Source organism: Mytilus californianus, unplaced genomic scaffold (genome assembly GCF_021869535.1).
Source record: "Mytilus californianus isolate M0D057914Y unplaced genomic scaffold, xbMytCali1.0.p SCAF_3, whole genome shotgun sequence".
NCBI lineage: Eukaryota > Metazoa > Mollusca > Bivalvia > Mytilida > Mytilidae > Mytilus > Mytilus californianus.
The window spans coordinates 76,416,817-76,430,854 of record NW_026262679.1 but is presented as its reverse complement, the minus strand read 5'-3'; the positions used below and the strand labels follow the sequence as shown (position 1 = coordinate 76,430,854).

At 33.8% G+C, this 14,038-nt stretch overlaps 1 protein-coding gene across 6 annotated transcripts in view; it reads left to right on the top strand.

Annotated features, from left to right (window-relative positions):
* Positions 1-5,746: 5,746 nt before the first annotated feature.
* LOC127733254 (uncharacterized) overlaps positions 5,747-14,038 on the top strand; it is a 31,142-nt gene continuing 22,850 nt past the window's right edge. For 5 of the 6 annotated variants that reach the window (XM_052242591.1, XM_052242592.1, XM_052242594.1 and 2 more), the window contains exons 1-3: positions 5,747-6,321; positions 8,410-8,448; positions 9,806-9,921. The gene's annotated coding sequence lies outside the window, so the exon portion shown is untranslated. Of the gene's footprint in view, positions 6,322-8,409; positions 8,449-8,864; positions 9,922-14,038 lie in introns of those variants that run through there. The other variant, XM_052242590.1, reaches the window with a different exon arrangement.

Below are 14,038 nucleotides of genomic sequence, written 5' to 3'. Positions count from 1 at the left end.
CAGCCTTCTATTGTTTTAGTAAATCTACTGTGTATGTATTGCTAAATGTATCATTTTTCAAATAATTCCACCTTATTTAATAATGCTGTATTTTGATTGGATGAGAGAAATGGTATTTTTCACCAATTTTCTCTATATTGAGATTTTCTTTTCTCTGATGGTGTATTTGTCATTAGGGAATTCCATGTGCCGCGGTATTTGCTAGCAAATACCATGGCAGATGGGAAATACCATGTCTAAAAATAACGCGACATCCGAAGACCTCTAGACTTTTTACTCAAAAAACAGGGAAAGAAAATCATCGACTTATACATGTATGAAAAAACAAAATGTTATGGAGTATATGCACAAGAGACAATACGATATGCTATAACGCAATCTACTAATATACAGGGTATTGAGTAACACATGACAAAGGAATGCAACTTTTATTGTTGTTCTTCATCCTGAAGTCACTATTAGGTCTGAGTACTTATATCAAACAGAAATTTCAAGAGGGACCCCCAGCATATAGACACGTACGTTGTAGGTAATTGTTTATTTTTTAGCTCACCTGGCCCAAAGGGCCAAGTGAGCTTTTCTCATCACTTGGCGTCCGTCGTCTGTCGTCCGTAAACTTTTACAAAAATCTTCTCCTCTGAAACAACTGGGCCATATTTAACCAAACTTGGCCAATATCATCATTAGGGTATCTAGTTTAAAAAATGTGTCCGGTGACCCGGCCAACTAACCAAGATGGCCGCCATGGCTAAAAATAGAACATAGGGATAAAATGTAGATTTTGGCTTATATCTCTGAAACCAAAGCATTGAGAGCAAATCTGACAAGGGTAAAAATGTTTATTAGCTCAAGATCTATCTGTCCTGAAATTTTCAGATGAATCGGACAACCCGTTGTTAGGTTGCTGCCCCTGAATTAGTAATTTTAAGGAAATTTTGCCTTATTTGGTTATTATCTTGAATATTATTATAGATAGAGATAAACTGTAAACAGCAATAATGTTCAGCAAAGTAAGTTCTACAAATAAGTCAACATGACCAAAATGGTCAGTTGACCCCTTAAGGAGTTATTGCTCTTTTATAGTCAATTTTTAACAATTTTTCGTAAATTTTTGTTATCTTTTACAAAAATCTTCTCCTCTGAAACTACTAAGATGAATTTAACTAAAGTTGTAAACAATCATCATTAGGGTATGTAGTTTAAAAATTGTGTTTGATGACCCCGCCCTCAAACCAAGATGGCCGACATGGCTAATAATAGTACATAGGGTAAAATGCAGTTTTTGGCTCATATATCTAAACCCAAAGCATTTCTAGCAAATCTTTCAAAACAAAATTGTTCATTAGGTCAAGATCTATCTGCCCTTAAATTTTCAGACCATTCAGGCAACCCGTTGTTGGGTTGCTGCCCCTGAATTGGTAATTTTGGAAATTTTTTCAGCTTTTAGTTATTATCTTGAATATTATTATAGATAGAGATAAACTGTAAAGAGCAATAATGTACAGCAAAGTAAGACCTACAAATAAGTCACATGACCAAAATGGTCAATTGACCCCTTAAGGAGTTATTGCCCTTTATAATAAATTTTTAACAATTTTCATAAATTTTGTAAATTTTTACAAAATAATTTCCACTGAAACTACAGGGCCAAGTTCATTATAGATGGAGATAATTGTAAGCATCAAGAATGTTCAGTAAAGTAAGATCTACAAACACATCACCATCACCAAAACACAATTTTGTCATGAATCCACCTGTGTCCTTTGTTTAATATGCACATAGACCAAGGTGAGCGACACAGGCTCTTTAGAGCCTCTAGTTAAAGCTTTTATTGCTATTCTTCATTTTGAAATCACATTTTGTGCTAGGATTTTGTGTCATTTGAGTTTGTCACACAGTTAGTTGTTTGACCTGATGAAGTCACAATTGTGGTCCGACTTTGTCATTGGTTGTGTCATTTGATTTTTCACACAGATAATCCATTATGTCATACAATACAAATTTGCTACTAGGTTATTTACAGTTTAGTTTAGAAACAGGATTATTGGACAGGGAGGAACAGCTGAATACCATTACACATACAAAAATTATACAGTCAAGCAGAAACTCCATAGGATACCTGATTACAATAAAAATTCTGAGGTTAAGATGGATACAAAAAGCATTCAGTGGAATTAAACAACTATATCATGCTTACAAGGGGTATTTGCCAAAAATACCCCTTGTAAGCATGATATATTTGTGTAGTATAATAAGAAAAATTGTATATTGGCTTCATATATTATAAATGTATCACTTTGTAATAGAAATAGATTTCATTTTAGTCTATTTTTATAGAAATTCTTCTTCCTTTTTTCAACTTTATTTTATTATCTTATATATGGGGCCACCCCTCGCCTATTGAAATTTTGGTAGAAAAGTAAAGAATATGGTATAATTGAAATATTTGTGGGTGAGGGGTGGTGCCACTTAATTTTTCAAAAAATTTTCATAAAATTTGCCAAATTATGCAAAAATTCAGGTTGTTTACAAATTCACCCTATGTTTATGACGTCACAAATACATCATACATCACACAATTTGGGAAAATATTTTTTTAACTGAAACAGTTGGGAATTTTAGTGAACCAATATCTTTGATACCAGTCTTAATTAGTGATTTAAATAATAAAGTGTTACAATGGCTATACCAATAATATTGATGTATTCATTATGAGAATCTCAGTGCAATTTTATGTTATATTTTTGTTTTAGCACATCCTAGAAACACACTTTTAGGGCCGTCTTCTCTTAAAATTCTTAATAGTACACTGAATCATCATTGAATGTATTCAATTGTACAAACCCTATTGTTATGAAATCCTATTAATTTTTTGCCATGATTAACTTATGCAATTTGCAAACTGTGTGAAAAGATTATTTTGAATTACATTTAAATTGTTAAATTATAATGTATATGTATTGTATGGAAAGCCACAGTGAACCCCCCGATCATTATTATTTTTCCCTTAGAAATACATGGATTTAAATAAATCTTCGGCTTTTAGAATCCCGCCGATTATTATCAATTCTAAAATCTTCGGCTTTTCAAAATCTTCGGCTTTCAAAATCTTCGGCTTTTCAAAATCTTCGGCTTTCCAAAATCTTCGGCTTTCAAAATTTTCGGCTTTTCATAATCTTCGGCTTTTCAAAATTCACTGCCGATTATTATATTATAAAATCTTCGGCTTTTAAAAGTCTGAAAATCTTCGGCTTTTCAAAATCTTCGGCTTTCAAAATCTTCGGCTTTTCAAAATCTTCAGCTTTCCAAAATCTTCGGCTTTCCAAAATCTTCGGCTTTCAAAATTTTCGACTTTTCATAATCTTCGGCTTTTCAAAATTCACCGCCGATTATTATATTATAAAATCTTCGGCTTTTAAAAGTCTGACCCCCGCCGATTATTATCAATTGTAAAATCTTCGGCTTTTTATCAAGAGCCCGCAGATTATTTTCAATAATAAAATCTTCGGCTTTTATAAACCAAACCAAAAATAATCTCCGGGACCCGAATATTATGATTGTATAATCTGCGGGGAAATATAAAAATGCAAAGACTTACATCAAATGCAGACGCGGAACAGAGAAATACATTCGAAACTCTCTAGATTTGCATATTCTGGTTCATTACACCAAGAAAGGTTGAGATAGATAGATAGGTGTTATTGTTGAAAAGACAACTGAAAACCTTAAACATGCAAGCACATGCAGACTATATAGTATGTATGTATATATTTAAGTGTGTGCCTAAGCGTCTGTATGATTTTTAAGCCCCCGTGTCAAAATAGGGGTGGGGGTATAAATTTACCCCTGTCCGTCCATTTGTTCGTCCGTAAGATGCATTGTTTGTCCGGCTATCTCCTACAGTTTTGGAGGTACAACTTTAATATTTTGTAGGATGTTCATACACATAAAAAAGGCGTTCATGGCCAAAGGATTTTGATTTCTTCCAAATATTGTGACAATTATAGCTGATCACAGGAATCCATGACAAATCGCCCTACTGGCAAATCACCCAACACCTAATCGACCCACTTTTTCACCATCTCGCCCCACTTCCTAAAAAATCGCCCCACTCTTGTTTACCAACTCGCACCACTTATGAAAAGGGTAAAATCCCATTGAAAATAGGTTGGATAACTTGCCCCACTTATAAAAAGGGTTAAAATCCCACTGAAACAAGGTCTGCCAACTCGCCCCACTCATGACAAATAGATAAACCACAATGAATTTAGTAATGCCAACTCGCCCCACTTATGGAAAAATCGACCCACTCTTGTTTACCAACTCGCCCCACTTATGAAAAGGGTAAAATCCCATTGAAAATAGGTTGGATAACTTGCCCCACTTATGAAAAGGGTTAAAATCCCGCTGGAATAAGGTCTGCCAACTCGCCCCACTCATGACAAATAGATAAACCACGATGAATTTAGTAATGCCAACTCGCCCCACTTATGGAAAAAGATGCTATCCCTTTGTATATGTTCCTGACACTTATAAATAAAATCAATACCTATGAAAACCTTAGATGAACATCTTTTGTAATTCTTTTCTTTTTGTTTTTCTTTTCTTTTTGTTTAAATAAAGCAGTAAGAAGTGAGTATCAGTATTTCGGTGACGTGAATGTCAACTTGCCCCACTTGTGAAAAATAGAAAAATCCTGATGAATTGAGTTATGCCAACTCGCCCCACTTATGAAAAATAGGAAAATCCTAATATTGAGTCATGCCAACAAACGAGTGTAGGCCTTCCAATTCGCCCCCCTTATTAAAACGTTAGAAATGCATCTGTTTTTTGTTCTTTCCTTTGGTTGAAATAAAACAGAAAGAAGGTAGCATCAGCATTTATGTGACTTTTTTTCCTGGTAAATATATTCAATGTTTTATAAGATAAGTCAAGAATCATGTGTGTTTACATAATTTTATTCTCAGATGATAGGTTTGCACATCTACATAAGTATGCATAACAATAACATTTAAAACAAACATACATTAAATCAATTATGACAAGCACTGGCATGATAACATAAAAAGAAGTACTAGATGAAATGTCAGCACTAGAAACAAGAACATGAATACATAGATTAGTTTTCATTAAGCATGTTAAGTGGGGCGAGTTGGCAGACATGAAAATTATATATTCATCTAAATATTACCGTTTTTCATTAAGTGGGGCGAGTTGGCAGGCATGAATATTATATATTCATCTAGATACATGTTACCGTTTTTCATTAAGTGGGGCGAGTTGGCAGGAGTAATATTAAAGAGATTTAACCCTTTTCACAAGTGGGGCGATTTTTTAAAAAGTGGGGCGAGTTGGTAAACCAGTTTGGGGCGATACAAATTGTTTCGTCTCTAAGAAAAAAGTTAGATTTCCCCTACTACTTTTACTAAATAGGCACAATTTGTGGACACTCGGTGCAATTTGGGTACTGTGACTTTAAATATATATATATATGAGTGTGTGTGCAATAGATTGGGCGTCTGTATCGACAAAATAGGCCGGGGATATTTATTTACCCCAGTCCGTCTGTAAGATACATACTCAATCGTAACGTTCGTCTGCCTATCTCTTACAGTTTGGGAGGTATAACTTTATCATTTTGTTGGATGCTCATACACATAATGCAGGTGGGCATGGCCACAGGATTTTTTACCTACCTTGCATTAGATGTCCTTTTTCAGCTTGGTAATTATAATACTATGTTAACACTAAGAGTTATAGTTCAATTAATGATCAGCTTCATAAACATCTACAAAAACATGCAAATAAAACATTTTAATCACCAATTGATATCTTATGGCATGTATGGCAAAGAAACATTGTCCTTACATCACTTTTTCTGTGTCATGTACCATGGAGGATTATGAAAAAGGATTTTTGAAAGAAAGTGCCAGTGGTACTCATAAATTTTGGCCATCAAAAGTCCAACAGTCATGACAGTGAGAAGGAGAAATTTTTTCAATTTTGAATTCTTAATTAGGTTTTCATGACAAAGGAGAGATAGAAAAGAACATCACATCAAAAGTAATTTAATTTTTTTGTCATAAAATGATGATTTGTTAATTTTGATCTTTTGTTGTAATGTAATACACATAGCATTTTCATGCTGAAATTAGCAATTTTTCCAACTTCAAAAATTTAATTTAACCATAACATTGCCATACAAATGTATATATTTCATTTATGTTTCAGTTGCAATGTACTGCCAACACTGTGGGGAAAAACTTCCCAATACTGCACACTTTTGCACAGAATGTGGCAAGTCAGTCACATCATCATCAGGTAAGAGATATTTACACATGTGTTTAATTAGTGCATGTGCACTTCACAAAGTGATAATTTAACATTTATAATTCCCTTAAAATCACATTATGAAATTGTTTTTTTAATTGGAACAGACAGAATATATACATGAATAAAACATTTAGGGTTTCTTAAATCTTTCATTACACGACAAAACTAGATGTTCTTAAGAGCCTGAATTGCTCAACTGGCTTTAATTGGTTTATTTGAACATGTAAAAAGACATTTGTATGTATTTTCCATCGAGTCCTTTGTTAAACTCTTTGCTTTGCTTTTGCGCCAAAATAATCTTGTATTTGCACCACCAACCATACTTCATTTGCACCTAAATAAAAACATTTCATTTGCACCAATAATACAGGTAAATAGTAGAAAAAATTGTCAATTCAAAAGAGACTTGCTGTCAAATTCAGGCTCAATGATTTGACTTTAATTGTCATATTTGATCTATAACATACTAAAACATATCCAAATTACAATCAGTTTGAAGTAAACAGTTAATAAAGCACATACTGGATAATATATGTGAACACTATATAGTTTTAAACCTAAGTGACTCTCATTTTCATACAATGTATTAGAATTGAGTATGAGCTTTAATGTATATGTGCAGTAAGCATGATAAAAATTGGGACATTAAATCTGATGCCTAGTGTAATTGTGTAAGGAGAATGCCACACTCTTTGTGCATTAAAAACCCTTGCAACAGCTCTTTGAGGGGTCAGTAGGTGGCATGCTGCAATGGCTGATTTTCTGTCCCTTATGTACAATGTACCTTGATTATCCTGAGGCAGTCCAAGTTTCATTGTCAATCATACCACATCTTCTTAGTTTTATAATGCATCAATTATAACTGTTGTCAAACATGGATGTGTACCTGTTCAATGCTGTTGTACTATTTCATAATCAGCTTGATCTTCATTTGAGCAGAAAATTATCTATGCTTTGCTACTAGTTAACAATTTGTGTACTAGAAATGTTATGAAAAGATTCAACAAGGTGTCTGAGAACATACAGTACCATTCAAAGGGATACATACAGTACCATTGATGTAAGGTTCCTTTTGATTTTTAGAAGTATTAGATTTTAGGTTTCTGAGTTATGTGGTTTTATTCATTAAAAAAAGGGGCATTTTCCAGTTTTTGGACAATACCTTTAAAGTGCTTTGAGAGTATTCCTTAAACTTTGGTGCCAGGATTATATCTATTAAAATAACCTTCCTTTAGTTTTTCATAAATTTCTGATATGACATTAACAAAGTTATTAATTTGTTTAGTCTGACAACAGATTTACTAAGGATATTTCAAGTTCTTTGACTACATTTTTTCAGAAACCTGCTATAATATGTGAAATATTTAATTTCAATCCAAATTCAGACCTGTATCAAGCTTAAATTTTGTGTCCATTTTTGCCCCAACTGTTCAGGGTTGGACCTCTGCGGGCGTATCCAGCTGTACTTAAAAGTGTTTTTTTACAAAAAAATATATAACTTAAATTGACCTCTCCTAAAAAGGGATATTTATAACATTGAGGGGTTGTTCCCAACCTGACTATGACTTGGATGGAGAATTGTCTCATTGGCACACATACATGTACCACATCTTATTATTCAATTATTCTTGGTGAACATGGAAAAAGCACTTCATCAATTAAAGAAATGTCAAAGTACAAGTGATAAATCAAGTTTTAATATTGTCAAATAAAATTGAGAATGGAAATGGGGAATGTGTCAAAGAGACAACAACCCGACCATAAAGCAGACAACAGCCGAAGGCCACCAATGGGTCTATTATCTTATGTTTAAAAAAAAAAATTATAATCGCTCGCCTTTACTTTTCAAGCTTCGCCTCAAAAATTTGCAAATTAAATATTTTTTTATAAAAATTTTCAAATTGCTCACTTGCCCCAATTTTTGGAGTCCAAAAATCCGTAGAACAAGAAATTAAATTGGTGTGGCCTAACTGTATTATTTGGTATTATTCAACCTGTTATTGTATAAATAAATTTGTATTATTTAGATGTTATTTATAAGTTAACTAAATATTTATTCAAATGTATTTCTTGCAGAATCTGAAAGCTTAAAAATGTCAACAGAATTATCCTCAGGTTTGTAGACTTATGATGAAGTGTGCTAGAATTTCTTATTAAGCATGTGCAAAATGTGAAATGAATTATCTTTGAAATAATATAGGCATATACAGACATTTTGTTCAAGTCTTCCAAAAATGAGTATATTTCATACATGTTTGTAAGTTTGTTATAGACTTTCGAAAGGAACTGATTGAACTTAAAAAAATAAACAAACTCTGGGCGAAAAAAAAAATGCTGGATGAGCCTTGCAAAGAAATAATAGGCAAGATTGAATTGATATTCCCAACAGACTTTTTCTATGTGACATTTAATCTGAATTGATGAAAGTTACAGACACTTGTTTCAAGATTAAGGAGGTTTGCTGCTATAAAATTCTTAAAATAACATATCAGTTTTGTTTTCAAAATTTATTATTTTACAAAGATCTAAGAAGATGTGGTATGAGTGCCAATGAGACAACTCTCCATCCAAGTCATGATTTGTAAAAGACAACAATTCCAGGTCAAAGTAGGGTACATGTACACATATTTTGTACCTAAATGTAAGTATGATTTGTAATGATTTATTACAAATCACTCAGACACACATATAAATGTGTAACATGAGGTCAAAAATATAATACAATATATGTAAATAACATGACAGAAGAATATTTAAACATATTAAAGTCAATACATAGCTCTTCAGAATCCAACAGTGTGAATGATTATGAAAAAAGATATACAACATATATATATATATATAGATGGATATGACATAAATCAAAGATATATACTAACTTTTCTGATGAACAAGGGTAGCTTTTTGTATAGTTCAGTATTACAATAAGACAGTAAACCTTCAAACTTGATGATGCTTGGATGAGCTGTGTAGCACATAGGTATGTACTTGTTTCTTAATGACACAATATTTTCATTTTTACATATCAGCAAAATATGGAATTCATCTTCATTACCATTTTAATAGGAGGCATTGGTATAGCAGCTCTTTATTTATCATTTGTACACAAGTTACATTTTCTTTCCTCCCTTGGGATATTGTACTTGTAGATTCATAATATGACATAAAATTAGGGGGTCATTCATTTAATTGCATGAAAAACAATCATGAATAGTGATTTTAACTGCTTTTCTGTGGTAATTCAAGGCAAATTTGGTTTTTAGATCTTTGTTTTTGAACTTAGATTTGTCAAATTACATTAAGTTTCGATCTACTGTATACGAACAGATTAGAAATATTATAAATCATAAATGATTTTGAAAATTTAACCCAGCGAAACTACTTCAGAGGGAACTTTTTGGTCTTTCTTTATAAACCAAACAAAAAATCAGAAATCATTTGGACAGGATATAGATTTATTTTCTTTTTGTAGATGGTAGAAGAAGTCTTGACGCTTTAAGGAAAAGATTTCTTAATAGCAAGTCTGAAGCTTCTCCACCCAAAAAAAGCTGTGTGAAGCCAGCTTTAAAAAAGAAAGAGACAACAGAGGTAAAATATTTTTGTGGTTTAGTATATTTAAGTCTCCCAAACGAAGTTTGGGAAGACTTATTGTTTTTGCTCAGTTATTATTATTCTTCTTCTTCTTCTTCTTCTTCTTCTTCTTCTTCTTCCGCCGCTTTTAAATTTGAACTTGTCCGCACCCGTTCTCCAAAACCGCTTGTCAGATTAACTTAGGGTTTCACAATATGTTAGACTAACATGTCTAGTGGTGCAATCAGAGTTTTGTTTGTGCAATGGGGTTTATAAAGGGGTACTTTGAGGGGCAAAAAGAAAAGAGGGTTTTACTATAGAACCCTATGGGATTTTATTTTAAAAAATTTTCAAATGATTATAAATTGAAAACCGTTTGTGATAGACACAATCTTTTTAATTGAAAATGTTCTAAATGATAAAGCCCATTAAATGAAATACAGGGTTAGTCCCCAGGGGTCACCCCCACCCCCTGCCATTTAAGAAAGTTCTAATACCTTGTAAGTGGTCAAGATCCCCACCCCTAAACCATATATATTCTGGTTTGTCATGATAAAGCACATCAAATGAAATACAAGGTTAGTCCCCAGGGGTCACCCCCACCCCCTGCCATTTAAGAAAGTTCTTATACCTTGTAGGTGGTCAAGATCCCCACCCCTAAACCATATATATTCTGGTTTGTCATGTTAAGATGGTTTGAATGATATACAGGGTTAGTCCCCAGGGGTCATCCCGACCCCCTGCCATTTGAGAAAGTTCTAATATCTTGTAAATGGTCGAGATCCCCACCCCTAAACCATATATATTCTGGTTTGTCATGATAAAGCACATCAAATGAAATACAGGGTTAGTCCCCAGGGGTCACCCCCACCCCCTGCCATTTAAGAAAGTTCTAATATCTTCTAAGTAGTCAAGATCCCCACCCCTAAACCATATATATTCTGGTTTGTCATGCTAAGATGGTTTGAATGATATACAGGGTTAGTCCCCAGGGGTCATCCCAACCCCCTGCCATTTAAGAAAGTTCTAATATCTTGTAAATGGTCGAGATCCCCACCCCTAAACTATATATATTCTGGTTTGTCATGATAAAGCACATCAGATGAAATACAGGGTTAGTCCCCAGGGGTCACCCCCACCCCCTGCCATTTAAGAAAGTTCTTATACCTTGTAGGTGGTCAAGATCCCCACCCCTAAACCATATATATTCTGGTTTGTCATGTTAAGATGGTTTGAATGATATACAGGGTTAGTCCCCAGGGGTCATCCCGACCCCCTGCCATTTGAGAAAGTTCTAATATCTTGTAAAAGGTCGAGATCCCCACCCCTAAACCATATATATTCTGGTTTGTCATGATAAATCACATCAAATGAAATACAGGGTTAGTCCCCAAGGGTTACCCCACCCCCTGCCATTTAAGAAAGTTCTAATATCTTCTAAGTGGTCAAAATCCCCACCCCTAAACCATATATATTCTGGTTTGTCATGCGAAGATGGTTTGAATGATATACAGGGTTAGTCCCCAGGGGTCATCCCGACCCCCTGCCATTTAGAAAGTTCTAATATCTTGTAAATGGTTGAGATCCCCACCCCTAAACCATATATATTCCTATTTGTCATGTCTCGAACATTTGAATGACGTATACAGTCAGTCCCCAGGGGTTCCCCCCCACCCCCAATCTTCTAATATCTTTGTAAATGGTTGAGATCCCCACCCCTAAACCATATATATTCCTGTTTGTCATGTAATGAACATTTGAATGACGTATAGGGCCAGTCCCCAGGGGTTCCTCCCCACCCCCAATGTTCTAGTATCTTGTAAATGGTCGAGATCCCCACCCCTAAACCATATATATTCTGGTTTGTCATGCCAAGATGATTTGAATGATATACAAGGTTATTCCCCAGGCATCACTAATGCATATAACTTTATTGGACCAAACCAATTTTCACTAGACGTTGCCCAATGTCAGGCGACCCTGGGAATTACGAATTATGGGAGCTTCGTTTGGGAGACTTCGTAACAGCATCCTGTTACAATCATTTCTTGTTGATCACTTATTATGCATCACCTATGACAGTAGAGGTGCATTATGTTTTCTGGTCTGTGTGTCCCTCTTTGTATCCTTTTGTCAGTTTTTTCTGTCTGGTATCAGGTTAAAGTCCTTTTTTATGAAGTTCTAGTAACAGCTTCTTGAAACTTAGTATACCAGCTCTATAATTAGTCAAACCACAAGATCTGATTATATTCACCTAGCCTGTTTCAACCTATTCAATTATTATAAAATGTCTAAAAGCAATATATCAAACATCTCCTTAATAACTTCATAACAGGAAATGCCAGTTTGGCTTAAGATCAATTGAAGGTTTCTGCATGCCTGATATAATTTAGAAAAATTAACTTTTTCCAATAAGCTCAGCAACACATTTTTCTGACAAGTTGAACAACACAATCACAAAAACAAATATACTTAGATAAATTCATAATCCACTTCAGTATCTTTCAAACCTGGGCCAGCACATTTTTCCTTATTTTTTTATTATAATTAGTATTTTTCTACTGGATTTTGACAATGATATGAATAATACCTAATGCAAATCTATTTTTATACAACCGCAAAATTTTCGGTCGTATATTGGTATGATGTTGGCGTCGTCGTCGTCATCGTCCTAAGACACATTGGTTTTTTACACAATATCTTTAGTTTAAGTGAATGAATCTTTATGAAATTTTACCATAAGGTTCAATACAACAAAAGGAAGGTTGGGATTGATTTTGGGGGTTATGGTACCAACAGTTAAGGAATTAGGGGCCAAAAATAAGCATTTTTGTAACTTCCAGACAATAACTAGTGTGTTAGTGTATGGATCTCTCTGACATTGTACCACAAGGTTCCATATCACAAAAGGAATGTTGGGATTGATTTTGGGGGTAATTGCTTCAAAATTTTAGGAATTGGGGGCCAAAAAAAGGGACAAAAAACAAGCATTTTTCTAGTTTCTTGACAATAACTTGTGTGTAAGTGTATGGATCTTTATGAAATTGTACTACAAGGTTCCATATCACAAAGGGAAAGCTGGAATTGAGTTTGGGGGTAATTGCCCAAAACGTTTAGGAAAAAGGGGCCAAAAATAAGCATTTTTCTAGTTTCCAGACAATAACTTGTGTTCATGTGTATGGATCTCTCTGAAATTGTATTGCAAGGTACCATACCACAAAGGGAAGGCTGGAATTGAGTTTGGGGGTGCTGAATCATAAGGGGGTTCAAAAAATTTAGGGGTGGGGGGATGGATTTTTTTTGGTCCAAAATTAAACTTAGTTTGATTTTAACAAAAATTGAATTCTTGGGGTTCTTTGATATGCCAAATCTAACCGTGTATTTATATTTTTAATATTGGGTCCTGTTTTTTAAATTGGTCTACATTAAGGTCCAAAGGGTCCAAAATTTAACTTAGTTTGATTTTAACAAAAATTGAATTCATGGGGTTCTTTGATATGCTGAATCTAAACATGTGTTTAGATTTTAGATTATGGGCCCAGTTTTCAAGTGTGTCCAAATTGGGGTCAAAAATTAAACTTTGTTTGATTTTAAAAAAAAATAAATATATGGGGCCCTTTGATATGCTGAATCTAACCATGTATTTAGATTTTTGATTTTTGGGCCCCGTTATCAAATTGGTACACATTGAGAACAAAAGGGTCCAAAATTAAAGTTTGTTTGATTTTATCAAAAATTGAATTCTTTGGATTCTTTGATATGCTGAATCTAACCATGTATTTAGATTTTGGATATTGGTCCATAATCGGTAAATTAAATTTTTTTAAGTTCTTAGACCACATTCATTCTGTGTCAGAAACCTATGCTGTGTCAAATATTTAATCACAATCCAAATTCAGAGCTGTATCAAGCTTGAATGTTGTGTCCATACTTGCCCCAACTGTTCAGGGTTCAACCTCTGCTGTCATATCAAGCTGCGCCCAGCAGAGCATTTTATTCATTATTAGATATATATCAGCAGGGTCATTTTTATACAGTCATCTATTATGTTATGAAGTAAAGTCCTAAACATTATCGTAATTTAACATAAATGAAATGATTTGTATCTGATATAAAATCCTTATTGCATTTCCAA